Source organism: Nycticebus coucang, chromosome 1 (assembly GCF_027406575.1).
Source record: "Nycticebus coucang isolate mNycCou1 chromosome 1, mNycCou1.pri, whole genome shotgun sequence".
Lineage (NCBI taxonomy): Eukaryota > Metazoa > Chordata > Mammalia > Primates > Lorisidae > Nycticebus > Nycticebus coucang.
Window position 1 is genome coordinate 135,733,330 of NC_069780.1, and position 20,867 is coordinate 135,754,196.

A 20,867-nucleotide genomic window follows, 5' to 3' on the forward strand; every position below is an offset into this window, starting at 1 on the left:
GCCACTGGAGGCTGGATAGGCAAGGAAGAATCCTTTCCCAGAATATCTAAAGGGAGCATGGCTCTGCTAACACCTTGATCTCGGGTTTCTGATCTTCAGAACTGCGAGAGAATTAACGGTGCAAATTTCTATTGTGGTATTTTATTACAGCAGTCGCAGGAAACTAACATACATCAGTCACTCCTCTGTGAAATAAGCTTGTGGGGTGAGATCTAGTTTTGATTTGGGTGTTCGGTTGTTGCATTGGAACCACTCACTATTACAGTCACCACAACTGTAAAAGTTTTGAAGTTTGAGCATCACTGCAAGGTAACTGAAGCAGAACTGCTTAGGTGTGGGCTCAGAAAACAGAAATCATAAACCTCTCCAGGAGATTCTAATGGTACCCAGGGGACAGCCCCCTGGTCTCAGTGATAAAACCCTGATGGCTCTGAGTGTCTGTGACTCTCACAGAATGGAACTTCACATTGCCTGTCATCACCTTCTCCCAAAGCCTCAAGAAACAGGATGAACTTGAGGGCAGGGAGAGAACTGAGACTTTCTGGAATAGAAATGGGTGGCATGGGAGTCCTCCCAGGACCGCAGAGGGGAATGGAGAGTGTAGGGAGAGAAGGAAGAGGCAGCGGGGGCAGTGGGTGGAAATGAAAGTGCCTGGGAGGTCTGGGGAGGCTTCAATAACATGGGGTGGACTGCGGACAGCAAGGGCCTGCGGGGCCAAGGGAGGCACCTGTGAAAATAGCAAATCCTTGAGCCAGAGACGGTACACATCCTGCCCCGGCTCCTGCAGGTTTCCTGCAGAGAAAGGATCACAGGGCCAGGGTGACGTGTCTCCCACGATGTCAGTGTCCCAAGGGCCCCTCAGGAATTTGATAGGGAGACCAGCACAGGGGCTGCAGTGACATCTGAGAAAGGCATAGGAGAGAGATAGAGAGGACCATAGGCAGATCATCATTCCCAAAGATATGGCTTTGACCCCCTGCCCCCTCCTGCCTGCCAGCTCTGGCAGACCCTGACAAGCCAGAGGGGAGGGCGCAGGTGGGGGAGGGCCGCTGCCGGCGCCACCATTTCTCCTCCACCACACAGCTGACAGACACTTGAGAACTTTCCTTCCCAAGCCTGTATCCTGCTGGTTCAGGGCAAAGTGTGCAGCTTTCCCACCAGGATCAGTGAGGAAATGGCCTGGTTTGGACTCAAACAGACTGATTTGTTTTCCCAACAAGGCCTTAGCTCAGTTCAGGGAGCCCCAGTGATGCCCGGTTTTTCCAGGGTGCCTCTCCCTCCTGGCCTCCCTCTCCCCTCTCTGAGAACACATCACCTAGTGTCTGTAAGGCTTCTGCTTCTTGTTTGACATCCCTTATTTACAAAGCAAACAGAATGTTCCTTTTAACACACATCATGCTAAGTTTATTAATGCAGAAAACAATCCCAGGGGGCCGACCCAGGGGACCCTTGAAACCTGCCAGCACAAACTCTTCAAATGCTCAGCCCGTCAGATCCTCCAGGACAATATTTCACACAATGGAGTAAAAATAATATTTTTCTTTGGATCTTTCCAGCCGCTTTTGTGGTGAGCAGACAGAAATTATTTTCTTACTCTGCTCCCAGAGCAGAAATCTGGACGAAGCTGCGTTTATTTGTTTAACACAATGATTTCATCCTAAATGTCTCGACAGCAAATAGTTGGTGGTTTAATAAAGGGCCTTTGAAAGGAGGCTGGAACAGGGGAAACATGAGGCATGCGACTCCCAGGGGCCCAGTGGGCCGTGGGCTACTGAGTTGGGGTGCTCCTCAGCCTATTGGGGAGCCATGGGGGTCGTGGTGTGTTATAGCTCACTGATGAGAACAATCTGTGCTCCTTCCATCCTGGAGAAGGAAGGAGACTGACATTTTGGTCACAAATGCCAGACTTTCCTCAAGACCAGCCCTGCCAAATGCAGACAGATAGAACCCAAAAGCAGATACTCAAATCTGCATGGAGAAAAAAGGCCCTTTGTACTGATTTCTGTCTTTCCCTGATTAAAAATTATGTCCCATGTCAACCAAATGTTGGCTGCTGTTCTGGTGCCAGCCCAGAGTTCTACAGCCAGGGCTCTGATTAGGGAGCCAGGTAACAAGACCAGCTTTGCCTTACTCCCCAAGGAACTCAGCCTCGTCAGACAGGGCCAAAGCCCCCAACCCAAGTCCTCCAACCTGCAATTAGAAGTGTCAACAACCCCACCCCCAAAAGACTCATTTGCATTTTATTCTTTTCCTCGGGAAGTTTTATAAGGGGGAGTGAAATGGAACTGATAGAGCACTGAGGAAAAGAACCAGGAGAAGGTAGTGAATGGCACAGTAACTGCCCAGGTGGCCTGGATCTGCAGAGTCCAGCCTGTCATTTTACAGAGGAGGAGGGAGGCCCAGAGAGTGTAGGGATGTGTCTAAGGGCACACAGCGATCAGAGTAGAGCCCTGGCAGGAATCAGGCATCTGACCTCCAGGGTGGAAGGGAAAGAGTCCAATCTAGCTTTACAGCTGACAGAATGAAAACAGTGAATTACCAGCCTCATTCTTGCCAATGGAGACTCAGATGGAGTATCTGACTCATCTGAGCCCAGGTGATGGGCTCTGATTTTGTTCCTGATGATTCGGTTCCTTGAATGATAGATTCAGATGTGCTTCGGTTACTGGGCAGACCAGTGAAGAGGAGAATACGTTCATACACACAGAGGTGTATTTCCAATTAATGTTATGCTTCCTCATGGAAGCTTATATAAGATATGCGTAAGTAGAAATAAGACAATGAAAATGAGTTATAATGTATTTCTGTTAACTTATTGCTGTATCTCCCCTCAGTCTTTTATCTTTGTTTCTATGTGCTTTATTTATTTTATTTATTTAAAAAAATTAAGATCCTCTGCTTTATTTTTTAAATTAGTCAATTTGTGCTTAAGCATCTCCCATATTATTAACAGTCTTTCTCAAGCACGACCTTTGAAAGACTACGTGGTATTTCATCATATGCTGTGGTTATCATTCTTTTCCCCCATACCCTAAAGCTGGTCGTAGGACAGAATATCTTTGATCAGGTCTTGGAGGTCAGTCCCTTAAAGACTCAGAGTGGCTTCAGATTGCTTTCAAATCCAACTGCCTATCGTACTTCCAGCTGTCTTTTATCTTTCCTGTTTCTTCTTTCTTTTTTTTACTTCCTTCTCAGACCTGAAACATGCAGATATTAATTTCTTACATCTGCATATAAAACCCCAAAGAGCTTTTATAAAAATGGCCTTATTTGATCCTCATAGAAACCCTACAATGTGGGCAAGGCAGAATGATCCCAATTTTACATTCAACAGATGTTTTTGGAGAGCCTACTACCCACACTTTGGTAGTCACCGGGGGGTGGGGCACAAATAAGCCAGTCCTCATCTCAAGGAATTTTCAGTTTAGTGAGGGCAGTTTTATGGAATTCAGTAGGCGATGGCTATTATTATCTTTGGCTTAATGACTTGCCTCTGTCACGTAGTTAATTAGTGGCTCAGGGAAGTGACCCAGCACACCCTCTGCCTTCTGTGCTCTCTCCCCTATACCATAGGACTGCTGGTCCAAGCAGGGCCAGACCTGGGGAAATGAATGGTCAGGGCAGATGGATGATGAGGAGCCCTCAGAATAGCAGTACCCAACCTTTTCAACACCAGGGACTGATTTCAGGGAGGACAATTTTTCCATGGACTGGGGTTGGGGGCGTCATGGTTTGGGGATGATTCAAGCCCATTACATCTTTACCTTAGATCCTCAAGCATTAGATTCTCATAAGGAGCATGCAACTGAGATCCCTCACATGCACAGTTTGCAGTAGGGTTTCCTATGAGATCTAATCCCCTGGCTGATCTAACAAGAGGCAGAGCTCAGCCAGTGATGCGAGCAGTGAGCAACAAGGAGTGGCTATAAATACAGACAACTCTTCCATCGCTCACCCATCACTTGCCTCCTGCGGCCCAGCTTCTAGCAGGCCGCTGACTGATACAGGTTTGCCTCTGGGGTTTGGGAACAATAGTCTTAAAATTCCCTTCATCTGGAACTCCAGGGAAAGGGCCTAACACACGAGACACTAAATTCCCCTAACAAGAGTCAGTCCATGGACTGAAGCCTTCTTTGTGTTGGAGATAGAGATGACATAATTTATCTTTTAATAAACAAGTGTTTGTTTGAGATTAAGCTACTCCTACATGCCTTAAAAAGCAAAAAAAGGGAGACAGGAAATAATAATTCTTAAGCATCTCTAATGTACCAGCCTGTGTATTAGACGCTTTACATACATTATTTTATTTAAATCAGAACTCACTAGAAGCCTGTTTTATTCATCACTGTATTACTTTGGACCTACGGCAATTCTTGCCACATTATAAGCATTGAATAGATGCTAAACTAATGAATGAATACCCATTTTATAGATAAGAAAATGGAGATTCTGAGAAGTTAGGCAACCAGTACTAGGTTACTGGGATTCAAACTTAATCTGCCTGGCTCTAGAGCTGTGCTTCCCCCACCACTCCACCCTTGGTAAACAGTGGGCATGCTCAGGCAATGGATGCACTATTCAGTTGTCACCAATACAGTGTTTAGAAAATCCAGTTCACTGTGCATGAACGACCTTAGTTCATCTCTGCCTCTTTCTACAGTTCCTAGCTTTGCCAGGAGAACATCACTTGCTATTGGGTTTGTTGATTGTCCTTCCTCAACTCACTGGATTCTCCTTCCTTATGTCATCTCTTGCTCTGGGACTCTGCCTCCTTAAGAGTGGAGAATATGCTATGTTAAATACTACAAGAGATAATTTTTACCTTCTCAAATAGACATATGCAGGGCCTCAGTCTTCCTCTGATGAAGCTAAGCAAAGAAGCAAGTCAAGTTTTGCAAATGTTCCCTCCAGTCACATTACTAGAGACCAATTAGGAGGGATAGCAGTTACAGGAGCTGCTTTTTAAATCTTGGAATGCCAGTGTTCTCATTTGGTTTAACTGCTTAGTCCTTGGCAGAGAGCTGTTAGGTCTTGGGGGAAAAGCTCTTGTTAGCAAGACTACCTGCTTAGCGTGTGTATCATTAAATCAATTGCACAGTCCACTGTCTAAGTGGGAATTTAGAATTCAGGCACTTACGTTTCATACATTCCCAAGATATAGCATTATATAAAATTTGGAAAACAGAGTCTTATGAAATAAAATCAGAATGGGCTACTCTGAGGCTCAACACCATTCAACTTCTAAGCTTTCTGAATAGTGAGATCTTTGATGATAATAAACATATTGACATAAGAAAACAATGACCTCCAAAGTGTTGTAGGCACTCTTTGGGAATATCTAGTTGATACTAAAAGGCCATGTCAGCCCCGTTTGGGAGAGAAAGTTGATGTGTGTTAAGGACACCTGCTTTCAGCTCTTGTGGAGAACACTTTGAGCGATTTTTTCATTCTCCTTACCCTTCCTCCATCCCAAGACTCTCACCCATTACTCGAGGACACAGCGTGCTTGGACCAAAGCAACACCAACAAAGTATTTCCTGACCCGCTGCAGTCTGATTTCTTTGCCTTCATCACCCAAACAGTCTCCTGTTGCTTTTTTTTCTTTAAGGGGGAAAGGGGACTTTCCAAAAGAGACAGTTTTATTTTACCACGTATAGGTAATAGGATATTTTCTGAAATACTTGTTTTGAATCCCACAATGTAACTTGACACTCCCAATCATCACTTTCACTAGATAGAACTTCGACTGTGTCTTACAGGCTCATTAAGTTATCTAGTCAGCCCACTCATTTCTAGCCTGAACCAAAGCCAAGCGGTTCCATGGAGAGGTGTCAAGGAACTTTTTCTCAAAGGTGGGCTACCTTGGAGACTTGCAGTGTGTATTCCTAATGTGTGTATATAAATGGTGTAATGGGTTGGGGATGGGAATATATCCTTCAGATGTAGCACCTGGCCTAGAATAAATTACCTTTGACTCAAACCAACCAGGCAACAGAATTCTCCTAAAACCTCAAAGTGCTACTAAATATAATAAAGCCTTCTTTACTTATCATCAAACCATTTAAAGCTCAGTGACAACTTCTAATATTCTTTTTATGACATGTCATATGTATCATAGGTCAAAAGGGGTCCCCCAAACCAAACAATAACATGGAGCAAAAACTTATATAAAGTCTCTCTGTATTAGGAAAGTTAGTTTTGGCCCTTGAACATCAGCTTTTATGGGTTCCTATAAATCCATGACTATTTCTTAGCAGTAGAATTTTCCAAGCCTTGAAATGAAATTCTTACATTTGTATTTAAAATGCAGCATAAATGATTTTCACTTCATGAAAGATAGACATATTTTACCTGTTTCCATCACTAAATACAACCGAAAACCCAGGATATTACATATGAAACTAGCATTAAAAAAGGATGAAAGATGGAGGGAAAAATATGGACTAACTACAGACATGAGGACCCAAAGAATGACCTGGAGGTGAATCACCTGTATTTTCTCTTTACCTTATAAATACTAGACTTGGAGCTGAAGAAGCCAGCAACCAAGAAATGCTGGTGGGTAGAGACATTAAAAGCCCCAAGAAAAGCCCACTCTCTCTAGCTAAAGGATGAGAAAAGGTGTAGCCTAGTGAAACCAAAAACTTGGACAATAACCACTCTACTTCAAGGAAACACCCCAGAAAAAAATGACCTTACCCCACACATGCCAATGAAGACCTATGCTCTCACCCTTACAAGACTATAACAAGACATCAAAACCCTCACCACGATGAAGTTAGGAAAGACCAAATAGGGAGCCAAGATTTTCATCCCCACTAGTTGGTAATGAGCTCCTTGTGGTGTCAGTGGAGACTACATAGAAATTCTGAACTTCTACCCTTACACAGAAGCAACAAGGCATGCCTCTTCTCCCTTGCCATGATGGTGTCAGAGAGTCTAGTAGAGATGTAGGACTTTCACAGTTCTTCAGTGACATCAAAGCCATCTTCATGTCAATGTCAGTGGAGATCACCTGGAGATGTAGAATTCCCCCTGCCACACAGCAATGAGGAGGAGCTCCTCCCACCTCAGATGTCAGCAGACCCCCCTTTGCCTCTACCGATTAGCAACAAGATGACATCCCACCTCTTTTTTCTGCTGGAGTGACATAAAAATAAAAGCCAGCTAAAATAGAGGTTTAAGTAAGATCCAGACTCAGAGTCTCATAATACAATATAAAAATGTCTAGGTTTCAATGAAAATCGTTTGTCTTATAAGAACTAGGAAGATTGCCAACAAAATGAAGAAAGACAAGCAATACACGCTAACACTGGGAAGACAGAGATGCAAAAATAACATGACAACAACAGTTTAAAAGCAGCCATAATAAAAATGCTTCAATAAACAATAACAAACTTTAAATAAACTTAAAAATGGAAAATAAAATGATCCAGCAAATAAATAGAAAATCTCAGGAAAAAAACAGAAGGGGTGGAGACAAGATGGCTGACTGAAGCCAGCTTCCCACAGAGGCTCCCGTCCAGAAGGAGAGTTAAAGGACAGAAATTTGGCAAGTAACCTGGTGGATTAGAGCTGCACCAAGAGAGAAGGTTGAAGAACGCACATCAACCCTGCTGAGGTGAGCTATGACCCCAAGGATACAAACAAAAGGTACAAAATCCATCAAGCAGATGGGAATCCCCTCCCACATGAGAACGGCTCGGAGTGCCCCCACAACAAATGAGCAGAGTTCAAAGGTCCTCCCACTACACTCCATGGGAGAGACCCTCCAAAAACTGGACCTACCTCCCCTAGTAGGGTGCCACGGCATTCTATTGCCAGGCATAAAACTGTATAAAACTGTATATATTCTCTACCTGCAATTCCGGCCCTCTCCTCCACTCTCACTCTGAGGTCTGGAGGCCTGTCCCCCAGGAGTCCAGACTCTTGGGTGATTTCTCGAGGGGTGTGGACAGGGCCTAGACTGCAGCTGGTCAGTGCTGATTCTGCAGCACGGGAGTGAGGAAGGACGGTTGGCTGAGAGGGAACCATACCGGAGTGGCGGTGCCCCGAGGCACACAGCAGCAGCCATTTTGGCAACAATAGGGCTCACTCTCGGATGTTCCAAAGCCACACCCCCTGTCTCCCTAGGCAACCAGAGGAGGCCAGGCATCTTCTCAGGTGGCAACCACCGCAGAACAAATCTGGGACGGAAATGCAGGCCCCGTGAGTAAAGGGTGTGCCTGAGGCGGTAACGGCCTGAGTGAAGCGTGGGGACTAGAAAATGCATGTGCAGAGCAGGGAAATTCCCAGGGTGGGCTGACCCAGAGGACCACTTTAGTGAGCCTAAGATGCACCTGGCCCTCAGGGGATCATCAGCCTAGAGACAAAGGAAGACGGGAGGCTAGAACTGACAGCTAACCGAATACAAACCTGCAGGAGCAAAGACAGGGCCTGAGGCGCAGGCTCTGGGAACTCAAAACAGCTTCTCTTCTGCAGGGGAATTTAGCAGAAACAGAAACAAATTCCCACAAACTTGTTCTGTTCTGTTCTGTCAGTAACATCAATCAGGGGCAGGGCTGGAACTGAGTGAACACCCCCCCAGCCTGCATTAAGCACCCAACGTTGTCAGGCCTCACCTCCCTCTGCTGGATAGAGAGCACAGCAACCTGGCTGAGCAGATACAGATTTCCTTGTGATTCAGGTAGGTACAAACCACCGGAGTATCTGTTCACCAGAGGCAACTGGGTCACAGCCCTGCAGGGCTATCAGTGACTGGGTGTGACAGAGGTGCAAGGTGGGAAAGGAGGCATCAACCTTCCCAGACTAATCCATTTGCTGGGTGGGTCCTCTTGACTTCACAGAGCACTGGAGCAAGTCATATCTGGGTTGTCACCAGACCCCTGCGATCCAGTTGCCAAAGACCTTTTAAACACTCCCACATGAGACAGGTGCTGACTGAGACAATTGATTTGGACCTTTTGAACTGAGCCAATTGCCCAAGGACTATTCAAGAAGTGCCCTGGGTGTGTGGTTGTAGGAAGGTTTGATTTTCCTTTTCCAATTGTTGCCTGTGGGGGGTGGGGTGACTTAATTGCTGGCATTTCTCCACAGCTGAGACTTCAACCCAGAGTAACTGTTTCACTAGGGTCAGACAGAGACCAGCTGAAAACAAGACAGAACCACTTAGCCCCACCACACCAAACAGGTCCCCAGTTTCTCAGGCCATAGCACTGTATGGGTCCTTGACAAAGCTCCAGGGGAAAAATCAAATGGTGTAAAATAATCATGGTGTGGAATCAGCAGAAAAACTCTGGTAACATGAATAATTGGAATAGATCAACCCCACCCAAGGAAAGATATGGCAGATGTAACTGAAGATCCCATTCATAAACAGCTGGCCGAGATATCAGTAATTGAATTCAGAATTTGTATTGCAAACAAGATTAATAGAATGGAGGAAAATTTGGAATTAGAAATTTGAGGAGCAATTCAAAAGTGAGAATTAGAAATTCAAAGAGAAATTCAGAAGTTGTCTCAAGAATTTAATGAATTTATAGACAAAATCACCAAAGAATTTGATGCACTGAAGCAAGAATTTGCAGCCCTCAAAGATCTGAAAAAAATACAGTAGAATCCCTCAGTAACAGAGTGGAGCAAGCAGAAGAAAGGATTTCTGACATTGAAGACAAAGCTTTTGAACGCTCCCAAACTCTCAAAGAGGAAGAGAAATGGAGAGCAAAAACAGATCATTCTCTCAGAGAGCTCTGCGATAATTTGAAGAAGGCTAATATCCGCCTCATTGGAATCCCTGAAAGTGATGAAGTGGCCTCACAAGGCACAGAGGCCCCTCCCATGAAATTATGAAAGAGAATTTTCCAGACATGCCAAGAGATTCTGAAATTCAGATAGCTGACAGTTTCAGAACTCCAGCACGACTCAATCTAAATAAGACATCCCCCAGGCATATCATAATTAACTTCACTAAAGTTAATATGAAGGAGAAAATTCTGAAAGCAGCTAGACATAAGAAATCCATTACCTACAAAGGGAAGAATATTACAATGACTGCAGATCTCTCTGCTGAAACTTTTCAAGGCAGAAGAAAGTGGTCATTGACTTTTAATCTCCTAAAACAAAATAACTTTCAACCCCGGATCCTGTATCCAGCTAAACTGAGTTTCATTTATGATGGAGACATTAAATACTTTAATGACATTCATATGTTGAAGAAATTTGCCATAACCAAACCAGCTCTTCAGGATATTCTCAGACCTATCCTCCATAATGACCAGCCCAATCCTCTTCCACAAAAGTAAACTCATTCAGAAACATTTGATCAAACTCCAACTTCCACAGTGGCGAAAGGATTAAAAATGTCCACTGGACTTCCGAAAAACTTCATACCCAAAATTTAACAGACTTATCAATATTCTCCAGTAATGTGAACACCTTAAACTGTCCTCTAAAGAGGCACAGGTTAGCTGACTGGATACAAAAACTCAGGCCAGATATTTGCTGCATACAAGAGTCACATCTTACCTTAAAAGATAAATATACACTCAGGGTGAAAGGATGGTCATCCATATTTCAGGCAAATGGTAATAAGAAAAAAGCAGGTGTTGCAATTCTATTTTCAGATACAATAGGCTTTAAACCAACAAAAGTAAGGAAGGATAAGAATGGTCACTTCATATTTGTTAAGGGTAATACTCAATATGATGAGATTTCAGTTATTAATATTTATGTACCCAACCAGAATGCACCTCAATTTATAAGAGAAACTCTAACAGACATGAGCAACTTGATTTCCTCCAGCTCCATAATCGTCGGAGATTTCAACACTCCTTTGGCAGTGTTGGATTGATCCTCCAATAAGAAGCCGAGCAAAGAAATTTTACATTTAAACCTAACCATCCAACATTTGGATTTAGCAGACATCTACAGAACATTTCATCCCAACAAAACGGAATGCACATACTTGTCATCAGCCCACAAACATACTCCAAAATCGATCACATCTTAGGTCACAAGTCTAACCTCAGTAAATTTAAAGGAATAGAAATTTTTCCTTGTATCTTCTCTGACCACCATAGAACAAAAGTTGAACTTAGTAACAACAGGAATCTGCATACTCATACAAAAACATGGAAGTTAAATAACCTTATGCTGAATGATAGCTGGGTCAGAGATGAGATTAAGAAGGAAATTGCCAAATTTTTGGAACAAAACGACAATGAAGACACGAATTATCAGAACCTCTGGGATACTGCAAAGGCAGTCCTAAGAGGGAAATTTATAACACTACAAGCCTTCCTCAAGAGAACGGAAAGAGAATAAGTTAACAACTTAATGGGACATCTCAAGCAACTGGAAAAGGAAGAACATTCCAAACCCAAGCCCAGTAGAAGAAAAGAAATAACTCAAATTAGAGCAGAATTAAATGAAATTGAAAACAAAAGAATTATACAACAGATCAATAAATCAAAAAGTTGGTTTTTTGAAAAGGTCAATAAAATAGATAAACCTTTGACTAACATAACCAGGAAAAAAAGAATAAAATAACTAATCTCATCAATCAGAAACGACAAAGATGAAATAACAACAGACTCCTCAGAAATTCAAAAAGTCCTTAATGAATATTACAAGAAACTTTATTCTCAGAAATATGAAAATCTAAAGGAAATTGACCAATACTTGGAAGCACGTCACCTTCCAAGACTTAGCCAGAATCAAGTGGAAATGTTGAACAGGCCCATATCAAGTTCTGAAATAGCATCAACCATACAAAATCTTCCTAAAAAGAAAAGCCTGGGACCAGATGGCTTCACGTCAGAATTCCACCAAACCTCTAAAGAGGAACTAGTACCTGTATTACTCAACCTGTTGCAAAATGTATAAAAAGAAGGAAGACTACCCAACACGTTATATGAAGCAAACATCACCCTAATCGCCAAACCAGGAAAAGGCCCAACAAGAAAAGAACATTATAGACCAATATCACTAATGAATATAGATGCAAAAATATTCAGCAAGATCCTAACAAACAGAATCAAGCAACACATCAAACAAATTATACATCATGACCAAGTCGGTTTTCCCAGGGTCTCAAGGCTGGTTCAATATACGTAAATCTATAATTCAGCACATAAACAAATTAAAATTCAAAGACCATATGATTCTCTCAATTGATGCAGAAAAAGCTTTTAATAATATACAGCATCCCTTCATGATCAGAACACTTAAGAAAATTGGTATAGAAGGAACATTTCTTAAACTGATAGAGGCCATCTACAGCAAACCCACAGCCAATATTGTATTGAATGGAGTTAAATTAAAATCATTTCCACTCAGATCAGGAACCAGACAAGGCTGCCCATTGTCTCCACTGCTCTTTAACATTGTAATGGAAATTTTAGCTATCTCAATTAGAGAAGAAAAGGCAATCAAGGGTATCCATATAGGGTCAGAAGAGATCAAACTTTCTCTCTTTGCAGATGATATGATTGTATATCTGGAAAACACCAGGGATTCTACTATAAAACTCTTAGAAGTGATCAAGGAATACAGCAGCATCTCGGGTTACAAAATCAACATTCATAAATCAGTAGCCTTTATATATACCTACAATAGTCAAGCTGAAAAAACAGTTAAGGACTCTATTCCATTCACAGTAGTGCCAAAGAAGATGAAATATTTTCGAGTTTATCTAACAAAGGACGTGAAAGATCTCTATAAAGAGAACCGTGAAACTCTAAGAAAAGAAATAGCTGAAAATGTTAACAAATGGAAAAACATACCATGCTCATGGCTGGGAAGAATCAACATTGTTAAAATGTCCATACTACCCAAAGCAATATACAATTTTAATGCAATCCCTATTAAAGCTCCACTGTCATACTTTAAAGATCTTGAAAAAATAATACTTGGTTTTATATGGAATCAGAAAAAACCTCGAATAGCCAAGAGATTACTCAGAAATAAAAACAAAGCAGGAGGAATCACGCTACCAGAACTCAGACTATACTATACTATAAATCAATAGTGATCAAAACAGCATGGTACTGGCACAAAAACAGAGAAATAGATGTATGGAGCAGAATAGAGAACCAAGAGATGAACCCAGCTACTTACCATTATTTGATCTTTGACAAGCCAATTAAAAACATTTGGTCGTGAAAAGGTTCCCTATTTAACAAGAGGTGCTGGGTGAACTGGCTGGCAAACTGTAGAAGACTGAAACTGGACACACACCTTTCACCATTAACTAAGATAGACTCTCACTGGATTAAAGATTTAAACTTAAGACATGAAACTGTAAAAATACTAGAAGAAAGTGCAGGGAAAACTCTTGAAGAAATTGGCCTGGGTGAATATTTTATGAGGAGGACCCCTTCCCTCCCCTGCCACCCCCGTCAATAGAAGTAGCATCAAAAATACACTACTGGGACCTGATCAAACTAAAAAGCTTCTGCACAGCCAAGAACACAGTAAGTAAAGCAAGCAGACAGCCCTCAGAATGGGAGAAGATATTTGCAGGTTATGTCTCCCACAAAGGTTTAATAACAAGAATCCACAGAGAACTCAAACGTATAAGCAAAAAAAGAAAAAGTGATCCCATCCCCGGCTGGGCAAGGGACTTGAAGAGAAACTTCTCTGAAGAAGACAGGCACACGGTCTACAGACATATGAAAAAATGCTCATCATCTTTAATCATCAGAGAAATGCAAATCAAAACTACTTTGAGATATCATCTAACTCCAGTAAGATTAGCCCATATCACAAAATCCCAAGACCAGAGATGTTGGCGTGGATGTGGAGAAAAGGAAACATTTCTACACTGCTGGTGGGAATGCAAATTCATACATTCCTTTTGTAAAGATGTTTGGAGAACACTTAGAGATCTAAAAATAGATCTGCCACTCAATCCTACAATTCCTCTACTAGGTATATACCCAGAAGACCAAAAATCACATTACAACAAAGATATTTGTACCAGAATGTTTATTGCAGCCCAATTCATAATTGCTAAGTCATGGAAAAAGCCCAAGTGCCCATCGATCCACAAGTGGATTAATAAATTGTGGAATATGTACACCATGGAATATTTTGCAGCCTTAAAGAAAGATGGAGACTTTACCTCTTTCATGTTTACATGGATGGCGCTGGATCATATTCTTTGTAGTAAAGTATCTCAAGAATGGAAGAAAAAGTATCCAATGTACTCATCCCTACTATGAAACTAATTTATGGCTTTCACATGAAAGCTATAACCCAGTTATAACCTAAGAATATGGGGAAGGGGGAGAGAGAGGGGAGGGAGGGGGGAGGATGGGCGGAGGGAGGGTGATTGGTGGGATTACACCTGCGGTGCATCTTACAAAGGTACATGTGAAACTTAGTAAATGTAGAATATAAATGTCTTAACACAATAACTAAAAAAATGCCAGGAAGGCTATTTTAACTAGTATGATGAAAATGTGTCAAACGGTCTATAAAACCAGTGTATGGTGTCCCATGATCGCATTAATGTACAGAGCTATGATTTAATAATTAAAAAATAAAATAAAATAAAACAAAAAAGAAAAAGAAAAAAAAGAGAAGAGGAAGCAAAAAAATTCAAATAGAAATTTTAGAACTGAAAAGTGCAATAACCAAAATAAAACTCTCATTTGATGGGCTCCTCAATAGCATGGGGGAGGTAGGAACGAATCAGTAAACTGGGAAATGGAGCAATAGAAATTGCTCACTGTAAATGACAGAGAGAAAACAGACTTAAAAAAGAAATGAACATAGCCTCCCAGACCTATGACAAGGGATTTAACACTCATGTCATCAGAATGCCAGGAGAGAAGAGAGCGGTAGAGCTGAAAAATACTTGAAGGCTTAATAGCTGAAAAGCTTCCCAAATTTAGTGAAGGAAATATTTTTACAGATTCAAGAAGCTGAGCAAACCTGAAGGTGGAAAACACAAAGGAATCATGCGGAGACACAGCATAATTAAACTTTTGGAAACTAAAGACAAAAACAAATCATGAAAGCATCCGTGAGAAAAATGACAACTTACCTACAGTGGGAAAATGATTAGAATATCAATGTTATCTTTCATCAGCAATCATGAAGGCCAGAAGAAAGTGGTATATGTGAAATATTTTTCAAGTGCTGAAAAGAAAGAACTGTCAACTGTCAACCTTACATCTAGCAAAAATACACATGTTCTTTAGGAATGAAGGGGAACCCAGACATTCTCAGATGAAGGAAAACTAAGAGAATTTGTCTCCAGCAAAACCCTAAAAGAATGGCTGAAGGAAGTTCTCTAACCAGAAAGGAAAAAATAACATCAGGAAAGTACAGAAAGCATAGTAAGTAAGTGTGTGGGTAAATACAGTATGCTTCCTTTGCTTATGAGTTTTTTGAATTATATTGCATAGTCGAAGAAAATTATAATACTGTCTAATGTGGTTCTAAATTAGGTAGAGAAATTTTGAAATAACGACATTGTAAATGGGGAGGTTAGGGGGACATAAAGGGAGGCAATGTGTTTTAGTCCATTTGTGCTGGTGTGACAGAATACCATAGACTGGGTAGGAGCATAAACAGAAATGGATTTGTAGTCAGGCACAGTGGCTCACATCTATAATCCTAACACTCTGGGAGGCAGAGGTGGGTGGATTGCTTGAGGTTAGAAATTCAAGACCAGCCTGAGCAAGAGCAAGACCTTGTCTCTACTAAAAATAGAAAAACTAGCTAGGCACTATGGCAGGCACCTGTAGTCCCAACTACTTGGAAGGCTGAGGCAAGAGGATCTCTTGAGCCCAGGAGTTTGAGGTTGCTGTGAGCTATGACACCATGGCACTCTAGCCTGAGGCAACAGAGTGAGACTATCTAAAAAAAAAAAAAAAAAAGAACATTATTTACTCACAGTCTGAAATCTTGAAAGTTCTGAAGCAAGGGAGTAAAGCAGAGCTAGACCCTGTCCTAGAAACTCTGTACAGGCATTAGCCAGGCAGTCTGTGTCAAGTACAAAAGCCACTGATTACTACCCCTCCTGCAGCAGATGTCTGTGTTATCTATATGCCCTTTGGAGGGTACGTGTTGGATCTATGTAGTAACCTTGTAACTTCCCTAACCTGTCGTCTTTGAGGATAGGTGGCCCTGCACCAAGGGCACCGGCCAATCTGACCTTTCCCTGAATCAAAAGACTTTCATGTGCACCCAAACCCTAAAATGTATAAAAAGAAGGCCAGAGATTGAGTTGGGGGGCTCAGTTTTGGGGACACTAGTCCATGAGTCTCCTGGCCAGTGAATAAAGCCACCTTCTCTTCCAACCGGTGCCTGGGGTCTTTTGTCTGCGTCAGCTCTTGCTACAGTTCAATATCAAGGTGTCAGCATCTGATGTGGGGCCTCCTTGCTACATCAAAGCACAGTGGAAGGTATCACATGATGGATAAAGGTGGGGGGTGACCTTGGTCCATGCCTTCAAATATAGCATTAGTCCATGAAGGCAATGCCCTCATGACCTAAGCACCTCTTAAAGATCCCACCTCTTAATACTGTTACAATGCCAATTAAATTTCAATATGAGTTTTGGAGGGCACAAATGTTAAAGCCATAGCATTTTTCCCCTGGTCTCCTCAAACTAATGTCCTCACATACAGAATACCTGGATTTCATCCCATTAGCCCTCAAAGTCTCAACTTATTCCGGTGTCAACTCAAAAGCTAACAGTCATTTAAATCAGATATGGCTGAGAGTTAAGGCAAGATTCATTCTGTGGCAATTTCCCCTCCGGTTGAGAGCCTGCAAAATCAAAATAAGTTATCTTCTTCCAAAAAGCAATGGTGGGACAGGCATAAGATAAACATTCCCATTTCAAAAGGAAGAAATAGGCAAAAAGAATAGGGTAACTTGACCCAAGTATGTCCAAAACCCAAGGGGGTGAGTGAGCAATATTAAATCATAAGCCTCAGGAATAATGTTCTTTGATTCCATGTCCTGTGACTCTATGTGCTGCCTCCTGGACACACTGGGTGGGAGTTGGTCCCCTGCAGCCTTGGGAAACCCCACCCTCTCAGCTTCGCAGGGTACATGGAATAGTTCTCATGGCTTGAAATCTCATGCTTACAGCTCTCCCAGGCTGTCACTGCGTGCTGAGAGCTCGATGGTTCTGGCCTCTCACTGTGTCCCTACGCTGTGGCTCCACTAGGAAAGTCCAGTGAGAACTCCATACAGCAGCTCCGCTCCTGCATCAGGTTGCTGTCTGGGTCCCACAGCTGTCCAACACATCCTTTGAAATCTAGATGGAGGTAGCCACGCCTCCATGACCCATGCACTCTCTGTGCCTGCAATTAGCATTACAGGAATGCTGCTCAAGTTTATGGCTTGTGCTCTCCGGAATGACAGCGTGAGCCACAATAGGGCCCACCTGAGCCCCAACAGGGGCAGCCAAAGGATGCTGCACTGGAATGCAGGGAGCAGACACCTGGGCAGTGAACCCATGGAGGATGCCCCAGGCCCATTCGCCTAAACCAGTGGTTCTCAACCTTCCTAATGCCGCAGCCCTTTAATACAGTTCCTGTGGGTCGCGACCCATAGGTTGAGAACCGCTGGCCTAAGCGGTTTGGCTGTCCTAGAGCTCTGGGCCTGTGATGGGAGGGGCAGCTTCAAAGAGATCTGAAATGCCTTCTGGGTCATTCTTGATAGTCTGAATAGCACCTGGCTTCTTGTCATCTGTACTAGTCCCTTAAACAAAAGGTGATTTGTCCATACCCTTGGAATTCTCTTCCAAACAGCCTTTTTCATTCTTTACACAGTCAGACTGAAGATTTCTCAAATCTTTAAGTTCTGCTTCTCTTTTAATTATAAATTTCATCTTCCAATCATTTTTCTCCTCTTGTATTTACTAGATGCAGTTAAAGGAAACTACACAGCACCTTCAATTTTTTGCTTAGAAATTTCTCTCATCGGATATCTTCGTCCATTGCTCTTAAATACTGCCTTCCATAAAGTCCTCAGGTACAGACGCAATTCAGGCAAGTTCTTACCACTTTTTAACAAGGAAGGTCTTTACTCCAGTTTCCAGTATTTTCTTCCTCATTTCCATCTGCAACCACATCATAATGGCCTTTACCATTTGTATTTCTGCCAACATTCTGATTACAACCACTGAAGTAATTTCTAAGACGTTTCTGGCTTTCTCTACAGCTCTTCTCTTCTCCTGAGCCCTCACCTGAATTGCCTTTAATGCTGCATTTGGGGCAAGATAGGCCTTTTCTAGCCTGCTCTTCCAAACTCTTCCAGCCTCTGCCCATTACCTGGTTCCAAAGATGCTTCTACATTGTTAAGTATTTGTTATAGCAAAACCCCATTACTGACATCAGTTTCTTCCTTAGCCCATTTGTGTTTCTGTAAGAGAACACTACAGACTAGGTCATTTATAATAAAAAAGAACTTATTGGCTCACAGTCTGGAGGCTTGAAAGTCCAATATCAAGGTGCCAGCACTGACAAAAGCCTTGTTGCATCACACGGCAGAAGGTCAAATAGAGAAAGAGAGCAAGAGGAGCTGAACCCACCCCTGTGATAATGAACCCACTTCTGTGATAATGGCACTAGTTCATTTGTTTGAGCAGAGCCTTCTTGACCTAAACACTTCTTAAGGTCCCATCTCTTAATACTATTACAATGGCAGTTAAATTTCAACATGAGCTTTGGAAGGAATAAACATAAACCCTAGTACATGATATTATACTGTTTTTTGAAATTATCTTTTATTTTTATTTATAATATTAGTTGTCTATTCTTTGATACTTTGGGGAAAAAATAATAAGAAGTTAATTGATGACTCCATACTGAACCTCAGAGTCAAAGCATTCTATAATAGACATACTCTTATTTGACAATGTGAATGTTACTTTCTTTGCATTACTGTTATTATTACTACTTAATACTTAGTTGCAACAATCATCTGATTTCTTTTCTGAATGTATTTGTCTTCATTCGTTCTTTGTGAGGTTTTTGTTTCTGGTCCCTATCTTAAACATTGTTATTGTTGTTAAATTTTGAGCCTTTTTAATTTTGTGAAGGCAAAAAGTAGAAGCCTAATGAACACATGTATATGTGAAAATAAAAAAAAAATGACAAGTAGACAGTGATATACTATGTATACATAATATCCTATCTCCAGTAGCTGCTAATAAACTTAAAGAGATACACTCAAAAATACCATAGATAAATCAAAACAGAATTCTATAAAAGGCTTATATAGTCCAAAAGAAAAGCATAAAAAATAAGTGAGAGCAAAAGAAAAAGCAGAAAAAGAAATGGGAGACTTAGCCCAAAAGAACGACCAGAAAAAAAATACAATCATACGGATAACTGGCAGAAATATAGAAGAACTCACAGGCTTTTATAGAACCCTCCACTCAACAAAAGCCCTAACATATCAATGGTTATATTAAATGTAAATGGTTCAAATAAACCAATTAAAAGAGAGACTGGCAGAGTGGATTTTTAAAACTTGAGGCCAGTTATATTCCGTGTACAGGAAATTCACTTTGAATATTATGAGATTATCATAATAAAAGGATGGGGAAAATATATCATACAAACATTAATCAAAGGAAATGAGTAGACTATGGAGCAAAGAAAATTACCCGAGAGGGACATTATAGAGTGTCAATCCATCAAGAATGTATAGAAATCTTAAGTATAAATCCATTAAAGAACAGAGTTGCAAAATATGTGGAGCAAAAGTTTATATAACTAAAAGGAGAAATAGACAAATTCACAACTGTAGTTGGATAACTCACACCCCTCCTTAACAACTGATAGAATACAACCATACAGAGAACTAGAAGAAATATAGAAGAACTCACAGGCTTTTACAGAACCCTTCACTCAACAACAGCAGAATATAGCTTCTTTTTAGTGCACATCAAACATATAGCAAGATAAAGCATATTTGGCCCATAAGACAAACCTCAACAAGTTATAAGAATTTAAATCATACAGAATGTGCTTTCATTCACAAGGGAAACAAACTAGAAACCAGTAACAGAAAGATAACAGGAAACCCTCAAATATTTGGAGACTAGACAACTAAACAACCTATTGGTCAAAGAGGAAGTCTTGAAAATAAAAAAGACATGGAATTAAGTGAAAATGGAAATACATATCGAAATCTATGGGACATAGTATAGGAACCATAGAAAGAAAACTCATAATATTACACATATACATTAGAAAAGAGGATTATTAAGATATAATGTAAGCTCCCTCCTTAAGAACCTAGGAAAAGAACCAAATAAACTCAAAGCAAATAGAAGTGCAAAAATATTAAAAGTAGAGCAGAAATCAATGAAATTGGAAATAGAAAACAATAGAAAAAATCAAGAGATGCTTTGTTGAAAAAAATCACTAAAATTGACAAAACTCTAACAATACTAACAAAAAGGAGAAAAACTAAATTACAAATATCAAGAATTCTTCTTTCCTAATAAGGATATCAATCACTAAAGACCTTGCAGACAGCAAAAGAACAAGGGGACAGTATGAACAATTCTACACATACTTGACAACTTAGGAAAAAATGGACTGATTCTTGCAAAAACACAAATTTCCTTAACTCACTCACTATGAAACAGATTAATTTCAATAGATAAATAACTATTAAGGAAATAACATTTATTATCTTAACTTCTCTCCTTCTCTCTCTCTCTCTCTCATACACACACACACACACACACACACACACACACACACACACACACAGTTTAAGCAAACAAGTCCAAGTCCTTTGGAAGTCAAAAGGCTACGCCTCCTCCATGTTTAAAGGGCTTTTCCAAATCTGCATATTTTAGTGACTAAAAGCATGAACTGCTTCAG

General features: G+C 41.1%; 2 long non-coding RNA genes across 2 annotated transcripts in view; one reads left to right on the plus strand and one right to left on the minus strand.

Annotated features, from left to right (window-relative positions):
- The window catches only part of LOC128584056 (uncharacterized), a 70,058-nt gene that overhangs the window by 29,402 nt on the left and 19,789 nt on the right, over positions 1–20,867 (plus strand). The gene's annotated exons all lie outside the window — the stretch shown is intronic.
- Positions 1,382–2,241, minus strand: LOC128584059 (uncharacterized). Its single transcript, XR_008379624.1, has 2 exons — positions 2,191–2,241; positions 1,382–1,863 (listed from the first exon to the last, which is right to left on the minus strand). It is a non-coding gene; the product is annotated as an uncharacterized LOC128584059 (long non-coding RNA).